Below are 18,367 nucleotides of genomic sequence, written 5' to 3'. Positions count from 1 at the left end.
ATGACTCATTTAAATATTTTAGTCAATAAAAAGATGGAATGTCACTTATTTGTTTTTCACTAACCAATCAAAATGAATCATTATCCAATTGTAAATTAATACATGATTTTACACACACACACACAAACACAACTCTTTTTTAATTATTTTCACCTGCCTCTTCCATCAATAAATAATGCATATTGTGTCTTATTGTTAATGCTACTTTTTTAGGGTTTTATTGAAGAGCATGAGTCTGCATTATATGACTTCCAAGGCTTTCAACTTGATCAATATAATTCAGAGTCAAGACAAAGTTTTCTAACTGATACTTTATGTTGATGGAGTATTACTTAGCAAATTGATACGTGGAAAGACTAATCCCAGTAAATAAATATATCCTTTATACGCTAAACAAGTAAGATTAGTGCACCATTATGTTCTTGGGCAAGAAAGACATGAATATGGCCTTCAAAATGGGTAGAATCAAACACATTAATTGTAGACATTTTTCCGTTTTGGTTAAAATGGAATCATAATTAAAAATAAAAATAGTTTATTCCTTTTATGGCATATCCATTTTGTTCTGCCGAGGAACACATAGATGATATGAATAAAAATTCTTCTATCCTAACCAGAGGTCTAAGGTAGACCATTGCCATTTTTTATAAAAAAAAAATTAAGAACAAAAAGAATATATTAGTAAAGTTTACTAAAAACAAGGAGGTCGACCTTTGGACCACGTCTATATTAATCGCTCCAATACTTTTATTTATTTTTTGATGTATATGTATGTAAAATAAAACAAATTACAGATTACATTTAATTAAAAACATTTTCAACACCGACCACCTTTTTTTTTCCTTCCATAACTAGTTACAAACCCGTGCTTCGCACGGGGGTTAGCTACTTTTTTGACAAAATATTATATCGGACGGATAGATTGCGAAATAACAGATAATTATAAACCATAACACAATATTTAGAGTACTCCTGCATCACGGGTTAGAAAATGAAATGTTCAAAACGACTTATCACGATTAACAAATGAAAACGTTAAGGACCTTTTTTGTAGAGAGAGATGCAAAGCAAGTTGCAGCAAAGACAACAATTGAGAAGGCTAAACGTGCATTGGAAAAGTAGTGGCTTTCCACAACTCAATAACTGTAAAGTTAATTTAGTAGAATAATTGTGAACTGTGTACTTGATCCGATCCACCACCCCTGCATTATGCAGAGTCAATCTAACCTCGTGGGTACCCACTATACAGGTACTCGTGGGTATTCAGGTATCTATGGGTACCCATGGAGTTTTGAATTTATTTATTTTTTGGTACAAATAAAAACTTTTTTTAATTACCAAAAAACCTCAACTTTTAAACATCCATACATAATCCGTTCAAAATTTCATAAATCATACATAATCCATATGAAATTCATGATTCTTAGATAATCTATATATTTTATGATGTGAATGAAGTGGAAACGGTAAACCTAATAAGATTGAATTAAAAAAATTTAAAATAAAAATAGGTTATTATTGAGGATTTTTGGGTGGGCGGTAAAATTTTCTTCAATAATGTTACAACTTTAAGTAATAAGATATGATATATAAAGATATTTTAATAATTTACTTAATTTATTATTGGGTATGGGTACCCGTGGTTATAGATACAATCAAATCCGTGTCTGTGTTCATATTAAAATGGGTAGTCAAATACCCGTTTAACTACCCGCTCCATGCCCGTGACGGATTTTACCCACGGGTACCCGTGGGCAATTAGAATACTATGGTTTTGAAATTCTTTATTATATGTTTGAATAAGTTAGAATTTGGAAAATCTGTTTATTACTAAAACCGATTCGTATTTGCGCTCAGGTTTCTACTCTTTTTAATAATGTTGATAAATTTATCTAATAACATATATGTAAATGTTGCAGATTAATAACTCTAAAATGATAAACAGTCAAAGTTGCACATTTATAAACTAAAAAGGATCATTACATCTACTAATGCGGGTGCGGTTCCAGAAGTGGACCTCGATCCAACCGAAAAACTTTTTTGCTATAAACTTTTTAAAGTAATGAAGGAAATTTGTTCTAATGGAAAATATTATTATTCTAAAACATGGAAAATGTATTATACTTGGTATCCTTCCTTAGTATGATAGCAATTCCAATTCACATGGTATTATTCTTATAAGGTGTGGGAAGCTAGAAACTATCTACAATCTTCCACATGACTACCATGTCACATGAATGAGTATGTTCAATAACAACAAATAATTCAATTTGCCAAACACTTTCTACTGAGCTAATAATGGACAAAGTAAACTCTCTTTTGAAATATTGAATAACCAAAAGCATGGATAAAGAGAACTCATAACTTCCATGAACAATTCATAAGTTCATGGGAACCCCTCTGTGAAAAAGTATCAATCCACAAAGGTTCTTCAACTCCTTCTTCCAAAGAATATAAGCTTACGAAATCCTCTCACCACTTTTGAAGAGTTCTCCTCATCATTTATCCATTTCTTCCTGTTGTGGATTGATTCTTGCATTGCTTCGTTACTCGGCGGAGGAGTAGAGATTTGAATCTCTGAGACTTTAGATGAGGTAACATTACTTTCTTCTATTTTCTGATTCACCTTAGAATTCACAGCAGTAAATATTAATGGTTTGTTAGGTAATGCAGCTGTAGAAGTTGTGATCATGTTAGTATTATTTCGAAGTTGGTTATTATCACCACGAAGTGAAGTTGTCATTGAAATATTATACAAAATATACATGCCAGAATACAATTTCCAAAAGATTAGAATATGAGTGAAAATGCAAACTTCATATTCATAAAAAAGAATAAAAAAAATAGAACATTTACATGAGATTGAAGCATTTTCTTTTGACATTGTTTTCAGCCTTCTTGTTTTCTTAACTTGGAGAACATTTTTTCTAAGAAGTCTAGCCTTTGCTGCTTTATTTTTTCTCACCCCATCTTTAAAAATCAAGTGTTCCTTTGACTTCTGATGATCCATCTTAAACGAACTTTGTCAAGAATTTTGATTCCAAAATCTTTCCCAAACCATTTTAATATCTGCAAAGATACCATAACCACAACCACTCATTGTTGAGCAACAATTGACTATAATTAATGAAAAAGCAAGCAACAACAATATAGTGACACCTAAATTTTGATTGAAACTACTTATAGTTGAAAAAATAGAACTCCAAGGAAAGCAAGAAATCAGATATGATGCACAAAAATCAAACGAAAAAGCAAGTCCATGTTGCGATAATTGATAACTAATTATTTATATTAATACCTGCCTTGGTTATTCTTGAACCCGTCACAAATTCCTTGTGTACGTAGAAGTTACATTCAACTAAACATTATTCATTCTAATTGTGTCATCACAAATCAAAGGCAAAATCACTTCTCATATTGTTCAGTAGGTAGATAGATACCAAAGAAGGTGGGATCATACCTAAGGTATCATATAAAGGAACACAACAAAGTCCATGAGCATTGCAGGCTTGAAATTATCTTAAAATATGTAAGAACATGTTGAGTTAAAAGGATAATAGAAGCTAGCTTAGCAACACTGAAATTGATCACCACTATTGGTGACAAAGGATGTCCAAGAGAGAACAATCACATTCAAAACAACATTTCATATTCCCTCCAAACAAAGGTTAGTTTCAAGGCGGCTGCCTAGCACTTCCACCTTATTTCATCTTCAATTGATCCACCAAGGTTGAAAACACTCATATTTAAGTATGATTTGTGCAAAATAGTGCAGAAAATTTTTCCATGCTAGAGGAGACAAAATGTGAGAGTTTAGGATCTTAAAATTATAAGTTATCTAGCATCATGGCCTACGGTTTTGTTAACTAATTATCCATATACTTGTATAATGACCTAAACCACTTGTCACTTTTGAAGTGACTAATTTTTTAGACTTATTATCAGAGCATAAATAGCTTTGTTAATACGCTTTTTTACTGCAAAAAGTGATAAAAGGTCATTTATTTACCTGCATTGTGATCCCTCTTTTTCATGCCGGCCTGAAAATTTAAGGCACTAAAATATATAATTTTGATAAAGTTGTATAGTCCATCACCAAGGATTAATGCAATGGAAATAAAAACATGCATCATGAAAATAAAGAAAAGTTAAGACTTAAAATGGAAGAGAAAAAACACAACTCAAATCAAAGAAGTTCTAATAGAGTGTTCCTAAGTTTTTGTTTATTCAATGACCTTATAACCATTAAGACTCTTCATGATGTTTCATTGTCTCTGCAACATAACATACACATTGATGAGAAGATAGACATAAACTTGGAAAAACAACTTCTCAAGCCGATTCATATAACTCAAGTTTTGGATTACCTAAAGTCAACCATGTACCTTAAAATTCTGTGACAGAACAGCTGTATTTAAATAGCAACTGGGACATATAGGCAAATTATAAAATTATGAAATTAAACATGAAGAAACTACTGTATGTCCTCTTTCAAACGCAACTGGTCCCATTTGAAAAGGAGTTTCCAAGCTTAAGATATTAACTTTCTAAGCTGACTGATGCAACATAACTTGTAAAATCGAACAGCTCAATTCATAAAATCACTATAAATCACATAACCAATATAAAAATATAAGACTTGACAGTATTAAAGTAGTAAAAGTAAGCTTTCCAATCTAATTGGTTTCGCAACCAACAAATTCATATTTATGCAGGCATATATCAAATGTGTGTACAATTATAGGACATAACAAATTTTAGAGAATAGAGATACATTTGAACTTATACTCTTTGAAAAATGAAAGCATGAATTATATCACATGTATGTTACAATCATAATTTGCACTTTTATATTATCTAGTACTAATCATAATTAAGCATGCTCAACTGTTTTGCATACAAACAAAACATCATCAATTTTATCACAATCATAATTAAGCATGCTCAATAATCAAACCCTTTAAGAAAAAACAAATGCCAAATGTGTAAATGTGTAAATAATAGTAAACCTCATGTGTAAATGTTCTGACAGGTATGCCAAATGCCCTAGCCAATCCAAAATCTGCAAGCCTTACTGAATTAGTGCGCCAAATATCAACAAATTCTGTGGTTTCAAGTCTCAATGAAGAACTATATGTGAATGACAATAAGCAACTCCACAGAGCATTTGATGAAGGAACATCTGCAAAAGGATTAAAGAATTCAAACTCCAAATTAACTGGCCAAGTTCACAAAAATTAGCAGTTCTATTTTTAGAAGCTCACACAAAAATTCGCATAACTTTTTTAAAAAAATATTACAGCAATCCAGATCCAACTACGCTCCAAACATTTGAACCGCTACCATGAAAAATCTCAAAATCACCGATGGATGCACTTCGTTGCTTCTGTACCGCATGAGCTATATGATTTATGTCTACCTTTATCTGGCTGAAGTTCAAAACACTCAAGTATCTGATAAGAAACATCCGTCAGTAGCCAAATACAACAATAAATGATAATGCAGATAGGCACCTGAGTTTATTGGGAAAATAGACACCTGAAGAGATCCAACTTACAATATCAAAAACCCGGTTCAGATCCAAATCAAAATGACCAATCAATGACTGCAGAAGTAAGGTAAACCAAAATTATGATCATTATTGTTATAAAACAAAAACAGAAAATTATGGAATAGTCATAATACTTCAAATTGTTAAGATCTTAATAATGCCCATTGTTGATGCAGATCCTTTTTTAGTCAATGATGCTTCAAAAAAAATTGTATGGAACACATAGTTAAATTCATTTTGGTTAAGAACAAAACCAAAATGACAATAAAATTGCTATGATATAATAACAAAACCAAAATGATCAAAAAAAGAAAGAATAAAACTAATTTACTTCAACTCTTCAAGCAGTGACCTTTGACATCTCCAAAATCCACGGCTTGAAAATTTGTTCCACACATTATGAAGCCAATAATACCTAACTTCCCAGGAATCAAGTCTAATGGAACTTCTCAAGTTAAAATCTGATAGAATCATCGCTATTTAAATAATATGAAAATGTCTATTGCAGCTTAAAATCATTAAAATAATGTGATAAGATAAACTCATACAATTCTCAACAGGACACAAATCATTGATTTGAATTGAATCAACTTATACAATGCTTCTAAATTTCTCACAATGCACAATCAATGAACCACACAACACCAATTTGGGATTAACCAATTAAAATCAAAGTAATTTTGGGGCTTCAACTATCAAGATGAGAAAAAAGCTCAATTATTTTAAAAGAATGAACAAAACCCATGTTAATTAAACGATAAAGATCGAAAATTGGAAGCAGAAAAACACACTAACACAACAAATTGAAGCCAAAACTGAAATTGCAAACACAAAATTAGGGCACAAAACTAATTCCAAATCAAATTAAATTCAAATCAAACATAACCCTGATGAAATTCAACAACAATTTCACACCACAAGTGAAATATATATAAGTATATGAATTCAAATTCAACAATTCAAAATGAAACACCATAAGCCAGATCAAACAATAAACATCATAATTCATAAACATAAAATATGACCAAAAACTTGCAATAATTGAACTGTTGTGCCAGTAAAATATACCTTCAACCAAGATGGTGCTTTGAAGATCACAATATCAGACACATCCCGCTTTCTAAAGAAGAATGAAAACTGTTACGCAAGATTTAAAAGGGTCTTCAGCTACAGTCACAAATTGTCCTGCTTCCTCCCTTTTCTGCGTTCACCAAACAAATACAAAACCCTCATTAAGATACCAACTCACCAAAATACACATGAAAGCATGAAAAAAAAGCCACAAACAGAAACCCAGAAAATGAAAATCATCCAAGAACAATAAAATTCTGAAAAACCTTTTTCTGAACCTAAAACAAACCAAAACCACAAAATCAAACCCTTAAAATCACAAAAACAACTTTCTGGAGACTTGCATGCAATTAGATTGATTGAATAAAAATTAGAAAGTTGAAAAATTCAATTCTCTAAAATTATTGTTTGAATTTGAATAAAAATGAAAGCCCAAGGTGAAAATTGAGGGAGAGGGGTAGAGGAGAAGAGGATTGAGGCTTGATCTGTGACATGCATGCTGATGAAAGATGGAGAATCGTGGATCAGTGTGTTCGACGGCGGCGACGGCAAGATCAACGGCGAGGTTGACGGCGGTGGTGTGTTTTATTTTAGAGAGAAGGCGTTTTTTTTTTGAGCATGCTGAAGAAGGAAATGGAAATGAAGCAGTAGTGAGAAGGCGCCGCCGTTTTTCGCGACGGAGGAGAATGGTTCTCCTCCCATTCCCGTTCCCCCTTTCTTCTCCCGTTCCCGTTTCTCTCTCCCTTTTCTTTTTTTTTTTTCCTTTTCACATATATATATGGGGGGAGATGGATATTTACCAATTTACGAAAATACCCCCAGAGGGGCAAAATAGTAAAACGTACGGACATTCATTTTCCTATCTAGTTTAGTAGATGAAATAAAAAGAGGTACTTTTTTTTATAGTTATTATACTATCTTTTTATGAAAATAATTTTCAACAGTTATTTACATCAAAAAAAAGTTCAATATTTAATTTTTTTGTTTGACAATTGTAAAGTAGTAATTATTTTAAGAGCAGTTTTAATGTGGTAGTTATTACCTTATACTAACAAAATTTTTAAATCATATTATTTTTTTCTTATATTAAGTACACATTAATAGATTCTACCAAAAAAAAAAAGTACACCATAATAGGGCATAATTTTTTTTTGTACCACAAAAATATTCTAATTTAAAAGAGGAAGTGCAAGTTAATAACATTTATGTACCATAAACCCCATTCCATTTTAATTGAGTCAACTTATATCGCTGGTGTGGCTTTGTCTCGCCGTTCTATTATACAGGTTATTTGGTTTGCAACAGTATGAGAGATTTGGAAAGAAAGAAACAATCGGATTTTTAATAACATGAATTGCTCTATTTCACAGGTGGTGGACAAAATCAAGTCACTAACTTACATGTGGTTGAAGGGGAATTATGTCAGTCTTCCCCTCAATTATCATGGCTGGTGGCTAAGTCCTTTTTCAATTCTCGGAATAGGCTAATTGTTCTTTTTTCTTTCTTCGCTTTTTGGTGGTAGGCTTTTGCCTTTGTAAATATTGTTACGAATACTTTTTGTACTGTGGTGTTTCTTCTGTGGCACACCTTGTGCTAGGAAGGCCATTTTTGTTGTGGTAATATATTGCATTTTAGCCTCTTCAAAAAAAAAAATTGAGTCAACTTATACGTTTTAAATTAAATTGTTCCGTGGGCAAATATCAGTTAGGCAACCCCCATATGGGATTACATATACTCCCTCCGTTTTAAAATACATGTCCAAGTCAACCACTTCACATATGCCAATACACAATTTTGATCGTTAATATCTTTAATTATCTAAAGTAAAAAATTATAAAAATTAATATTTTAAAAATATTTGTCGAGACAAATCAAACAACATCTTACATGCTAATATTTGTATTTGTACATTAGTTAAAAAGTATGGTCAAAGTAAGTCAAGTGAATAGTGCACATTGAAAAAATTGGACATGTATTTTGAAACGGAGGAATTACTAATATTCAAAATACACAATATTGATTCGAAATCACAATCTTAATTTCGAAATCACAATATCCTAGCACATCTATCGCCAATATTAACTAGCAATCATGAACTTAATTTTGAAATCACAGGTTTCTAAGACCTTTTACAATGGTGGATGTTTTAACTATTTAACACTGAGCTAAATAGGCACCCCCTATTGTATAGTACAATTGTTGGGTGCTTATAGAGATGAGTGTCCGTTGATGAATCCTCTCTCTTTATTTTTTCGTGGATCATGCTTAATAAATTGTTTTAAAATAAATAAATGTTTTTGAAATATAATGATATATAGTTCTTTGTGAGACCCAATCAATAATTTTTTTTTTTGAAGTGCTACGTTGAATGAAGTGAGTGATTATTAGGTGTTGACATGTGAGACTCATTTATTCATCCAAATAGAGGTGCTTTATTGCAGATGCTCTAACATACGTATCATAAAAAAGATAAGAAATATCGAGAAAATATTGAGTTTCTTAAAAAACAGGGATTAAACTTTTTAATTGGGAAAAAGCGAATTTTTTGTATGAAATTTCCACCACCACTTAGAAGTGATTGATCTTCGTTGGGAAATTTTTGGGGCACATAAGGTGGATTCTCTCATTCCAACATTTTTCAATATGTATGAGTCATGAATCGAAACCCTGCTTAAAGGGTCCATATCCCTTGCCACTTTGACCAATGCATTGTTGGTGAAAAGTTGTTAATTTTATAGGGTAGAAAAACATATTCAATTCTTTTTTTTTTTTTGTCTGTTTATAGTAGTTAAGGATATAATATAGTCAAGATCCGTTGACATCAAATGTAAGACTTACACCAAATCTGAACCGTTTAATCTAATTAATTCAATGGTCTCAACGTTATAACATATAAATTTAATAGAAACAGTGTGCAGTGAATTATTTTCCTTTTTTTGACTTGATAGCATTTTAATTAATGGGGGATGAAACAAAACGCCGGAGCTATTTTAAACTTAAAAACGTCCGTAAACATCACGGTGCCGATAAAAAACCGGAAAAAAGTTTTAGGAATGGAATTTAATAGATCGTATTTTAATCAAGCTCCAATCCTTGATTTCAATTGGTTGAATGTGACAATTGAAAAATGCATGTGTTATGACGAGCTTACGAAAAAAATATGTTTATTAGACATTTTAAAATGATGTGACGTTTTTAATTGAGTGTAATTTAGACATTTTAAAATGATGTGACGTTTTTAATTGAGTTTAATTTTTGGTAAAATAATTACCCAAAATCTCTAACTCCTTCAACAAATCCATAAAAATTACAGCAACTCACTCTATTCACTATACACTTACGAACAAACCACACATAATTTAATTTTTACCCTTATTATTTATATCAAGTTCAAATACCTTTTTCATCTTTTTCTTTTTCTAATTTCATTTTTCTCTTTTCACGAAAGAAATAAACAAAAATATCGTTGCATGAAACCACCACAAACCCACCATTTCTAGCATGTTGTTCCTTCATTTGGCCTTATTTGGCTATAACTCGATATCATAGACACATAGACTCCGACACTTAGGGGAGATATGTTATTGTGTCAAGTGCGAGTTAAAGTTATACACTGAATGCAAAATTAGATGTTGAGCAACATATAAATGATATGACCTATATACCTAAATCTTAAGGTTTTGGTTGAATATGTGGTATCAATCTCACTTGTGTGGTTGCTCAAAAGTTCATCAAAATAATGAATTGTTTTCATTGTTTTATAATGTCAACATAGCATGACATACAAACACTAAGTGACATAGCATGAAAGCGAATGACATACAAAGACTAAATTTTAAGATAAAAAATTAAACTAATGACATTCAATCACTAACAAAATAGTTCATCAAAATGTTGACACTTTGCGGGGAGCCGACACTAAAAATAGTCACACTAAAAAAAAACACAAATGAGATTGATACCATATTTTTACTTATAATGTTTAATAATCATGTATTTTGTTAACTCGACATAACACGTCTAAAGTTTACAATTGTAAATCTCACCAAAGACCCGAAATGAAGGAATTTGAAATAATGACATAAAAATAAAAAAAATAGCATCAAAGTGAATGACATATAAAAACTAAAATTTAAGATAAAAGAATTAAGCAAATGACATTAAAAAAAATATCATCATAATGTTGGGACTCCCGTGGGTGCTTAAACTGGGTTGGATAATCACATTAGGCTAAGAGGAACTACAAAAGTGAGATCGACACCACATCTTTTTTCTAAATCCTTGAGACATTAGTTATATGAGTCATCTCATTTATATGTTTCTCACGATCTATTTTTGCATCTAATGTGAAACTTTAACTCACATATGACATATTAAGATATTTCCCTTAAATGTGAGACTCTCTCCATTTGTGATTAGCTAACGTAGCCAAATAAAAGAGAAGGCATAACATGGTTAAATAAAGGTGGGTTGGTGGTAATTTAATGGATGAAGGGTTTTGTTCCTTTCTTTCATGAGAAGAGATAAAGTAAATTAGAAGAAGAAAGAAGACAAAAAAGAAATTTGAACATGATAGAAATGATAAAGAAAAAAGGAGTATGTGCTTTGTCTGCGAGAGTATAGAGAATAGAGTGTGCTGCTGGTAATTTATGAGTTTGTTGAAGGAGTTGGAGATATTTGGGTAAATATTTTACCAAAAAATTAGGCTTAAAAAAAAGCAGATTGTTTTAAAAAAAAACTCTAATAGGCATGTATTTTGTCAATTCAACAACAATTTTCCATTGCCACCAAAGCACAAAAGTGAAGAAATTTGAAATAATAGAGGTTGAATAAAACATATAGCATGAAAGAAAATGACATCCAATAACTGAAATTTGAGATGAAAAATTTAAACAAATGACATAAAAAAACTAATAAAAAATTTTTATCATAATTTTGGGACTTCTGGGTGAGCCTACACCGGGCTGAATCATCATATTAAGACAATATCAACCATACAAGTTAGATTAACATCACATTTTTACACAAAACATTAAGGCATCATAACGTCAAAAAAAAAAATTAAGGCATCACGTATGGGGAATCTCGCTTATATGTTGTTCGCAATCTACTCTTTCATCCAATGTAGCACGTCAACTCACACTTGACACATTAACATCGTTTAATAAGTGTGATCATCTGTGTCTGTAATTATGTGACATACGCAAACGAAGTGTAACGAAGGAACAACATATTCGAAAAGGTGGGTTAGAAGCGGTTTAATGAAATGAGGTTTATGTTTATTTTTTTCATGATAAGAGAGAGAAAATTAAAAAATATTTAAAGATTTGTTTGTGTTGTTTGTGAGGAGATATGAGTTTGTTGAAGGATTTAAAGATTTTTGGGTAATTATTTTACCAAAAAGTTAGACTAAATTTAAAAAATGTCACATCATTTTAAAATGTATAATAAACATGTATTTTGTCAACTCAACATAAGACATCTGCATTTTTCATTGTCACATCCCACCAAAGATCAAATGTGAAGGAACTTTATGTTGAATAAAAAAAATTGTGTTAAAGCAAATGACATGAAAAAAACTAAATTTAAGATAAAAAAAATCAAACAAATGACATACAAACACTAATGAAATAGTTCATCATAATGTTGGGACGACAAAGGAAGCCTACACTGAGTTGGATCATCATATTAGGCTAAGAACAATCACAAAAGTGAGATTGACACCAAATCTTCGCTTAAAATGTTTAAGCATGTATTTTGTCAACTTAACATAACACATCTACAATTTTCCATTGTTAAATCCTACCAGAGACCAAAAGTGAATTTTTTTGAAATAATAGATGTTGAATAAAAAAAATTGCATCAAAGAGAATGACATCCAAAAACTAAAATTTATGACAAAAAAATAAATAAATGATTTTCAAAACCAACAAAACAGTTCATCATAATGTTATGACTTTTGGGGGGAGCCTAAACTGGATTGGATAACTACATTAGGTTAAGATCAGCTACAAAAGTAAGACTCATCTTCATCCAAAACCATAAGACATTAGATATATTAGTCATCTCAATTATATTTTTTTTGTTACAATTTACTCTTACATTCAATGTGAAACTTTAACCCACATATGACACTTAAACATCTCTCTCTTAAGTGTGAGACTCTTTTTATATGTAATATGATGACATAGCCAAATAAGGTCAGACTGAGACACAACATGTTAAAAAATTGTGGGTTGATGGTTGTTTTATGAAAGGAGATTTTTGTTCGTTTCTTTCATGAGAATAGAGAGAATAAATTAAAAAAAAATGAAAAGAAATTTTGGCATGAGAGAAATGGTAAAGGAAAAAAAAAGTGTGTGCTTTAGCCACGAGAGTATAGGAATAAAGTTAGTTGCTGATAATTTTACAGGTTTGTTGTTACCAAAAAATTAGACACAATTAAAAAAACACCACATCATTTCAATATTTCTAATATATTTTGTCAACTCAGAAGAATACATATGCATTTTTCCATTGTCTGATTCCACGAAAGACCAAAGTTAATAAATTTAAAATAATGGATGTTGAATAAAAATTAAGGATGAAATCAAATCAACAAAATAATTCATCATAATTTTGGGACTTTCAAAGGATCATACTTTGAGTTTGATCACAATATTAGACTAAGAGAAACCATTAAGCAAGATTGATATCACATCTTCATCCAAAACCTTAAGACGTCAGGTATATGAGTCATCTCACCTATATGTTGTTCAAAATATGTACTCCTCTATCCAATATAAAAATTTAACTCACACTTGACACATTAACATCTCTTAATCAAGTGTGCAACTATCCGCGTCCCTAATTACGTGACCTAATCAAATAAGGTCAAACGAAGGCACGACATGTTCCAAAAGGTTGGTCGATTGTGGTTTCCTGGAGGGAGGTCTATGTTCTTTTCTTTCATGAGAAAAAAAAGGAAAGTAGAAAGAAAAAACATACAGGAAAAGGGAATTTAAATATGAGAGAAGATAGGGAAAAAGCTAAGTATTGTGTGTTTTGTTCATGAGAGGATATGGAATAGTGTGAATTGTTAGTAGTTTTATGGGTTTGTTGAAGGAGTTGGAGATTTGTGGGTGATTATTTACCAAAAAATTATATTCAATTAAAAAAACGTCATATAATTTTAAATATCTAATAAAAATGTATTGTTTTTCAACTCAACATAACTCATATATAATTTTCCAATATCAGATGTCACCAAAGTGCAAAAGTGAACGAATTTAAAATAATAGAGACTGAATGAAAACATTCACATGAAAGATAATTACATCTAAAAATTATATTTTAAGATAAAAAGGTTAAATAAATGACATCCAAAAACTAAAAAAATAGTTCATCGTAATGTTGTGACTTTTCTGGATCTTACGCTAAGTTTGATCATCACATTAGATAAATAGAATCTACAAAAATGTGTTTAACACCACATCATCACCCTAATCCCTAAGGAATTAGGAATGAATCATATCACCTATATGTTGTTCAACATCCACTCTTGCATTCATGTGGAATTTTAACTCACACTTAACGCATTAACATCTCTCCCTTACGTATGAGACTCTCTGCATCCAAAATCTACAACCAAGAACCACTTATGCTTCTTGGTAAAGTCAAATAGAGCTATGATACCATCATTGGACCTTACGGGAGAACCAACATTGGTGTGGATCAACCAATTATACGGAGAGCAACCAAACACATGAGAATGTTATCACATCTTAATCTAATATTGAAATTCGGATGAAATTCTAGCCCGTGCTTGGCACGGGTTTCCATACTAGTAGAATTAACTTGCATCTGATTGATTTGTTAATTTTTTTATTTGATCAAGCAAAAAATAGTAATTGTAAGAAATTAAAAATAAAAGACATAATTTTAAATGGTGTGTAACTTATTTTTTAATTTTTTATTTGAGCATAAAAAAAAGTAATAATTTCAACAACTTGAGAATCACTTGAAAAAAAAAGGCCGTGCAAATTTTTACACGTAGAAAAATACCCTGTGAAAAACGATCCTAAAAATTATTTTAATTTAAAAAATATAATACCATTAATATATGGTAAAAATGACCATACAAATTACTACATGTAGAAAAAAAAAGAAAACAATTGTATAAATTATTACATGTAGAATAATATTATGTGACTTGACCAAAAAAAAATATTATGTGAAAAAATGACCTTAAAAATAGTTTACCGTGTGAAAAAATTATTAGCGTGGAAAATAAAAGTTAGAGGCTATTAGCGTACAAAAATTTGTTCACTATGTTATGGAATTGGTTCTTAATTTCACAAATCACAAAAAATTAAAAGTTAGAGTTGACAATGACTGGATTTGAATTACCAATTAATATTCCATAAAACCAATTAATTTGATCAGATTTTCATAATGTCAAATTCTACAAATCACAAACTGAATTTTGATGTATATAGATGGAATTATATAATGCATACATTACATTACATTACATATTATTAATAGTTTTAAATGTCTTGAATTGATTTTCAATTTTGAACAATTTTTAGGCTCTAAAGTGTGGTATTTTCAACCTATAAATAGAGGCAACTCAAATGTGAAAAGGACACATTTTTTCTTGAATTCCGTAGAAGAAAAAAAAACTATCATTTGTATTCTAAGTACAACTATCATAGAGTTTTTCTATTATTTATTATTTTTTATTATTTTGTTAATTATTTTATTTCTTCATCTTTTTATCTTTCATGGATTTATTAAAAAAAATTATATTTTTTTTTTTATTTTGCAACCAAGACTTCAATGGATTTGTGAAATTTCTTTTTCAAACATGAAACACGTTTTCTGATACTATTTATTTAGTTAAATACTATATTTCTTTTATGTTTTTTTCTTGATTAGTGCAAATTTTTTTAAATGACAAATTAAAATAAAACTTAATGCGTTAATTTTGTATATGGTGTACACCAATGTATCTCATAGATTTCTTTTGTAATTTTTTCTCAATTACTTTCAATTCAAATATTGTCAAGATTTTTCTCAATTACTTATCACGGGTCATGCTTATGATTACTTTTCAAAAAAATGAATATGATTACTTTTTGATAGCGATGATTGTTTGAATGTGAATTGTGCTTGAAATTTCAAAACCTTAGAAATCAAACTCACTTGGGTATTCCTTCTAAGAATATTCATCCTTCAAAGCATACTACTTTTATACATATGACAATTAGTCCGGATAAATCAATGAAAAAATATATCTATTGAACTCTCATTCACAAGTCCAATGTGTAATTTCCCAAATCATTATCTACCATCAATAAACTTTTACTTCTAATTTAAAAATTTGAATATTCTAATTTTTTAATTTTTGAAAACGGGTTATCCATCATTTTCCTAATTAATTTAAGCACCTTTCTTTGTCAATTTCGCCACCATTCAAAATTATGTTCAATTGCTAAAATTTAAGACAACAGTAAAAACAGCTGGGACAAGATCAATTAGTGCATTTAATGAAAAATAGTTCGACTTAGCATAAATTTATATTTAAGACGATTTACATGAATTAAATTGCTCAAATCAACGGTTCAAATGTACCAAATATTTTAACAGATATCCTCTCTTCTTGCATTGATTTCACAAATGGACACTCTTTTACATTCAATGTAATTTATCATTTCATTAAAGATACATCATCAAAAATTTAAAATTCAATGCACATATAGCATTCCCGTTCAATTATTAGAAAGTAGAAATTTGACTTTATAACATAAAATGAATTGCAGATCACAAACTAGGGGAGGGATTTTTGCTAAGGTTAATTTTGTTTTTTTAGGGGATTGCCAATGGTAATTTAATAGCATATCATTTTAAACATAATTGAATAAAATTGGATATGTAAATTAATGCATAAAGAAATTGGTGTTGCTAATAGTAATTGATTATCAATTTTGATTTGTCCCTTAAATGTCATTTAATTGTCGTATTATTTCTAATCGATTTTGAATTTTCTTTTGACTAAGAGGGATCTTTGCATCCAATAAATATATAAGGCACAAAGGTGAGAATGCATGATGTTTCGGCATACTCATCTTAGTAAAAAAGTTATTTCTTTGTAAAAAAAAAGTTATTTCTTTGTCCTTCGATCACTATCTTTATGCGCTTTTTTACTACTTATTTTCCTAAACTATTACTCTTTTATGCTTTTTTCACTTATATTTTTTAATATGATCATGATTTGCAACCATGGATGCCAACTCAAATGTTGTAGTGTTAGACAACAAAAAAGGGGGTTAAACAATAGTAGTTATTTTTACGATTTTAACTATTTATTTTTCGTAAGAGATTTATTTGTTCCTTAAGTTTTGTTTTTTTCATTTTCATAATTTGCAACCATAGTTTTGCTAAATATTTATTTTGTCGGTCTTTTGACATGACAACTAACCCAAATATTGTCATGATTTCCAACGTCATAAACTTTACTTAGAATTATTTTATGATGGTGAAGATTGTTAAAACATGTCATGTGACTGAAATATCAAAATCTCAAGAGTCACACTCATTTAAAATGATCCTAACGGATGTTGAAGTTATCATTAATTTGTTGTTTTTAGTGTTCTTATACTAAATTAAAAGTGTTTCTTGGTAAATCTAATTTTCGATTTTGATTTTTTTTCTTCAATGAAACTAGACTCCTGCAATAGCCAAAAAGAGGCTCATATACATCTTTGCAAACATAATTGAGGGAATGTGTTGTCTATAGTATTAATATGTTCCATGTTGTGAAGAACACTTAACAATATTATCGTATTAGTAGAGACAATTTCAAGATAGGCAAAGTGTATGACTCTAAATTTACAAGGGTTGGCAATAATGATTTACCATGAAATTTGTATCATTTCACTCCATGGGTTGTTATTTTCCCATAAGATTTTGAGATAAATATGTTGGTTGGTGAATTTTTTTATATATTAAGAAATTAAATAACTTCATCATAATAATATAAACTATTAGACTAAGAGGCTATTGTTTATTCTATTCAGACATTACTGGTTAAATAAGTACTATTGGAAAAAAAGAGAGAATATGTTATAAACAACTTCAAGGCCAAAATTGTTGTCATAGAGTTAAACATTAATAGCTAAGCACTTTTTGTCATTGAAATAGTTCATCAACATAGTCAATTCATGATTGTTGCTAGGGTTTGTTGATTCAAGATTTTCTCCCAAAATTGTATTGAAAAATCGAAGGTTGCATAAAATATATATTAGTTTGTTAATTCATTCTTAAGTTAGTTATGCAATGAAATGTAAGTTTTTCATTTTTTTAACACAAGTTTTTCCAATTTAAATTGATTTAGATGGTTACAAGTTGATATATTTTTAATAGATTCCTCTGTATATCACATTGATTTTTGGATCAAGGATCTTCCATTTCTAATTGTGAACAAGCATGTTAGATTTCTTTTTTGAACCCTCTTTAAATAGAACTCACTTCAATTGATATTAATCAAAATATAGATTTTCTTTTTTGAAATTTTGGGAAAATAAGATAAAAAAAAATGTCATAAAAATAATAAAGTACTTTTAATAATGTTAACTTGGTATAGAGTTAACTTACCTGTACGGCTGTATGTTTAACTCCCGATGTTAGTGTGATGATATCTTCGATGGATGAGATCTCTGCTTACGTTCACTGGGCCTACTCTAACTTTAACAAACCTCAAGA

At 29.9% G+C, this 18,367-nt stretch overlaps 1 long non-coding RNA gene across 10 annotated transcripts; it reads right to left on the bottom strand.

Moving 5' to 3' along the window:
* Positions 1 to 1,935: 1,935 nt before the first annotated feature.
* Positions 1,936 to 7,481, bottom strand: LOC146900797 (uncharacterized). Of its 10 annotated transcripts, none has more exons than XR_015021708.1 (8): positions 6,620 to 7,481; positions 5,883 to 5,987; positions 5,558 to 5,748; positions 5,265 to 5,453; positions 5,010 to 5,182; positions 4,010 to 4,040; positions 2,857 to 3,069; positions 1,936 to 2,626 (listed from the first exon to the last, which is right to left on the bottom strand). It is a non-coding gene; the product is annotated as an uncharacterized LOC146900797 (long non-coding RNA). The 10 variants fall into 10 exon arrangements; XR_015021706.1 differs by having other exon boundaries at positions 5,558 to 5,605; positions 5,686 to 5,748; positions 5,883 to 7,480; XR_015021703.1 differs by having other exon boundaries at positions 5,883 to 7,481.
* Positions 7,482 to 18,367: the final 10,886 nt, after the last annotated feature.

The sequence above is a fragment of the Medicago sativa genome, chromosome 8 (genome assembly GCF_051527215.1).
Source record: "Medicago sativa cultivar Bolivia chromosome 8, Bolivia_mono, whole genome shotgun sequence".
In the NCBI taxonomy this organism is placed as follows: Eukaryota; Viridiplantae; Streptophyta; class Magnoliopsida; order Fabales; family Fabaceae; genus Medicago; species Medicago sativa.
The sequence above is the reverse complement of the archived record's forward strand: the minus strand, read 5'-3'. Positions and strand labels throughout refer to the sequence as shown.